Below are 4,922 nucleotides of genomic sequence, written 5' to 3'. Positions count from 1 at the left end.
ACCCTTAAGCCAACCAATGGGCCTTACATTTATGGTTCCTTCTGCCTGAAATTCTCTTTCCCTGCATTATGACATAGCTGGATCCTTTCACCATTCAGATCTTTGGTTTAACCCATTTATGCCTAGTGTTCCGCTATTGGAACACTAAGCTTGTGGAAGTTATTTATATCCTACTGCTCAAAGTCATCGCCAAAATCTGATTTTTCACACACAAAAAATTACAACCTCTGGCATAAATGCGTTAATGTTCATTTCCCTAGAGGGGTCTCCCCTGACTACTGTAGCTTACATGACTGTCCACAAATGCCTCATCACACTCCGTTATCTTAGCTTGATTTATTTCAGTGAAGTAAACTTATTTTTGCAATAGTTTACTTGTTTATTGTACATTTCTCACAATCAGAGAAAAACCTGGTAAGAACAGGATCTTGCCTGCCCATTCACCAACCTCTCAATCCAGACCTTAAAAACAACTCTCAGCGTATAGTGAGTAGATGCTCATTTACTCTCTTCTGAAAGAATGACTAAAGGAATGAATAATTCATTCAATGCTCAAATCCCTCTCAAACATACTTATTGATAGCTTAACCAAGGACTATCCTATTTTTCCATAAGTAGAAGCAGTGATAAAGAACTCAGTAGTTTTCCATTTTTTTTAACAACCTTTGAAACTACACAAGTTTTCCCTCATTTAGTGTATGTTTTCTTTCCAATGTGTTCTTCGTATTGATGAACATCCCCACCCTTTGTAAAGACACAAAGCAAGTCTACTCCCTTTTTCACATCATGGTTCTTTGATTATTGCCTTTTGAATCCCTTGTACAGGATCTTTTATGCAGGCTAAGAATACAAGGCCAATCCTCCATTTTATATTTTGTACTTTTAAATTTCCCTAACTTTTTCCTTATGAGTATATTCATATATGTAATATATATAGACATGTCTCATACATTTTTATCACATCTATAATTTTACTAGTACACAGTGGATACGTGTGTGTACATTTGCGTGTGTGTGCATGTGTATATTTGATGTCACCTGTGTTAGTCTGTTGTCACACTGCTGACAAAGACATACCTGAGACTGGGTGATTTATAAAGAAAAAGAGGTTTAATGGACTTACAGTTTCACATGGCTGGGGAGACCTCCCAATCATGGCAGAAGGTGAAAGGCACATCTTACATGGCAGCAGGCAGGAGAACTTGCACAGGGGAACTCCCCTTTATAAAACCATCAGACCACTTGAGACTTATTCACTATCACGAGAATAGCACATGAAGACCTGCTCCCATGATTCAATTACCTCCCACTGGGTCTCTCCCATAACACATGGGAATTGCTGGAGCCACAATTCAAGATGAGAGTTGGGTGAGGACACAGCCATATCATCACCTAATATCACATAAACTTTTACGGCAGATACATCATACCGATAACTTACACTGTTTACAAACCAAAAACAAAACCAAACAAATCCCCAAACTATTTTTATGGAACTACAGCAAGTCATGTGTGGTGACCAGGCTCCAATGCAGGCCCAAGGATCCCTTCTGGCTTCAAGCCATCCTGTAGCTTCCTACTATATTGCATGATGATTGGGTTGGTCTATGTGACATAGAACACAACACAGGTGAAAGCTTCTGAGGCTAGGTTATAAGTGATATCTGGTATGCTTCCTCTTGGCTTCCTTACTTTGGAAGAAGTCAGCTGCTATGTCATGAGGACATATCATCTTAATGGAAAAGCCCAAACGGTGAGAAACTCAGCCTCTCATCACCAAGAGCCATGTGAATGAGTCATCTGAGCAACAAAATCTTTAGCCCCCGTTAAGCATTGAATATAACCTTAGAAAGCAGAACTACCAAACTAAACATCTACTGAATCTGTACTCTCAGAAACTGTGTAGAAATATAAATCTTCATATTCTAAGCTGCCAGTTTTAGACTAATTTGTTATACAGTGATGGATAACTAATAAATCATGCCTCCCCCATCTGATATTCATATAGATTTTTCAGATCTAAATTTTTATTTTCATATATTCTTACTAATATCACATCATTACCTTTGGTTCTTTTCATTCCACTTAGGATTTTTAAAATAAATAATTAAATAATGAACAGATTATGATTTACACAATATCATCCAACAATTTGGAAAGTCTGTTAGCTTTCAAGTTAGTACTGCCACTCAAATTACTGATAAAAATGCTAAAATGGAAAAAGTATTCAACAGCATCCTGCTGGCCTTTAGCAGTCTCTCCAGTTCATAATTTTCTAAGCTCTTTTCAAACATACATTTTACAAGCTAATAATTTATTTTTTTCTTTGTAGCCACACAATGTCTCTACACTTAATCTACAAAGAAATTAAAATACTTGTGTTATGTCTGTTGCATTTTCTTGAATTATAAGCCTTAGCATTAAGTTAAAAAGGAAGAAAAAATACTTCAATTTGGACATGACTGCTGCTTAGCCCATTTTGGTTTCTGGAGGTATTTTTTTTTTTTTCTATTCTAGGGGCTCAAAGGTCATTCATTGTCTTCTACAGTTTTAAAATAATGCCATGAGTTGGCATAAAGCTCATATGCTTCTCCTTTTAAATTAATATGAAAAGGGCATTTGCCCCTTTTTAGTCCTGGGTCACCTCCTCAATCCTGCACTGTTCACTAACAATTACTGCTTGCGGTCCTCAGGTCTGTACACATTGGAAATCTCCTTATGCATTTTGGAAGGGTCACCTTGCTTATCAAGGTAGTCACATGTCTACGCACACTTATTTAAATATGTTTCATTACATTGAATTAATCTGTATTTTCTTTTAGATCCTACTTACTGGTACACCACCCAACAAAAAACAAACCCACAATGGATAAGAGAATAGATTAACTATTACATATTTTATAAACACTATAAACCCTGGCAAATAACATTTGTGAAATTAGTGAATGAATGAATTAATAAATGAACATGAGTGTGAAGCATCCTTATGTAGAAAATCCTGTTCTGTTCATTAACACTTAAAATTCAAACACATACGTGCATCTGGTTAATACATTCTTTAACACAAGATGAGGGTGGTCATAACTTCTTTTTTTTCCTGCACTTTCTTCTGAAATATATTAAAGTTTTCTGCCAAGATTTGAAATCAATAAGCAGAATACTTCTTCAATTACTTACTGTGCATGAAAAAAACAAGGAGACAGAAATAGAACACAATTTTGAAAAATATAAACCAGTTTTAAGATATTTCCAGATTTGATATTTTCCATTATTACCTTTAAATAAACTCTATCAAAAAAGGAGTCTTTTGCCTATCAGCAAAAGAAATTCTGTTATATGCAAGTGATAAGCCAATCTGAGAATATATAAAAGATATATAAAATAAGTTATTATGCAACAAATATGTCATCCCCAATCAGTGTAGAAGGATAAGAACAATAAAAAGAGCTAGGGTAATAGAAATGGAATTTTAAAAAATATGAATCCTGCTATTAGTCTATTTCTCAGAACACACTCCAGATGCAATGAAGTGCTAAATTCTTTATATGAATATATAAAGACACCAGTAAATAAATGGGCAATGGACAAGAAGTCGAATTCCTCAAAACAGAAATAGAACACTTCAACAAACACTTGGAAAGAAAGACGCTCACCCCCATGAGGAATCAAATAAATAAAAAAGTATAATATTAATACATACTTTTTAATCTAACAAATTAGCAATTATTTAAATTTAATACACAGACAGCAATGCCAGTTGGTGGAAGATGAAAGAGGCAGATTTATATTAACATAAATGAAAGTATAAATTACTTATAAACCCTACTGAGAAGTCATCTGTCAATATCTATTTTAAAAAGGCTTAAATGTATTAATTGCCTTTAACTTACTAATTCCATTTCTAAAAATTTCACTAGGCTGGGCACAGTGGCTCACGCCTATTATCCCAACACTTTGGGAGGCTGAGGCAGGCGGATCACCTGAGGTCAGGAGTTCGAAACCAGCCTGGCTAATGTGGTGGAACCCCATCTCTAGTAAAAATACAAAAATTAGCTGGCATGGTGGTGCACGCTTGTACTCCCTCCTAGTTACTCAGGAGGCTGAGGCAGGAGAATCACTTGAACCTGGGAGGCAGAGGTTGCAGTGAACCGAGATTGCATCATTGCCTTCCAGCCTGGGTGACAAGAGCAAAATTCCGTCTCCCCCACCCACCCCCACAAAAAAAAAATCAATAGAATGATCTCTCCTTTTTTGTGTGGGAATGTCTTAGCAAACATTATATCATCTCCCACAGCCATTTCACGCTTCATTCTTTTTCTGGAGCTTACTGTCCCAACATGGAAAATACCTTCCTCTACCTTGTTAAAGCTGGTCTGGCCTTTCAGGAGAGGTCTCTGATTATTTAAAAGAAAAACCTGCGTGTTTGTGGAAAGGGAAAGGAGAGGGAGATAGGATACAGTAAGGAACTCACATTTCCATCAGGAGTAAATGAGATGCTCTTTGAAATAGTGAAAGGCCCTTCAGTCTTAAGAGCAATATAATCCTGAATTACAGAAGAGCAAGGTTAGAGCTAACATAGCAGAGAATAAAGGAGATGATAAGAAAGGTAAAGGTGTCTGAATGAGAAAGGCCAAGAAGATGAAATCAGGAGTGAAAAAGATCCAGGTTGAAAATGTTGCTTTCAACTGGAGTGATGAGATAACATTTCAGGAAACAACTGTGAACCAACCTTGGAAAGGCAGGCAAGATCGTAATCAGAGTATTAAGCTGGTGGGAAGGAAGTGAGTTCCAGGCCATGCTTTTCTAGATACTAAATGAAGGGTCTGATTCCAAGCCTCACAAGTTGGAAGGGAAGAGAAAACTCACAGAAACTTCAGAAAAGGTTTACATAGGCATGGAAATGACCTGAAGCAAAAACAAAA

Source organism: Macaca mulatta, chromosome 13 (assembly GCF_049350105.2).
Source record: "Macaca mulatta isolate MMU2019108-1 chromosome 13, T2T-MMU8v2.0, whole genome shotgun sequence".
NCBI classification, from domain to species: Eukaryota; Metazoa; Chordata; class Mammalia; order Primates; family Cercopithecidae; genus Macaca; species Macaca mulatta.
Note: the sequence above shows the minus strand (reverse complement) of the source record.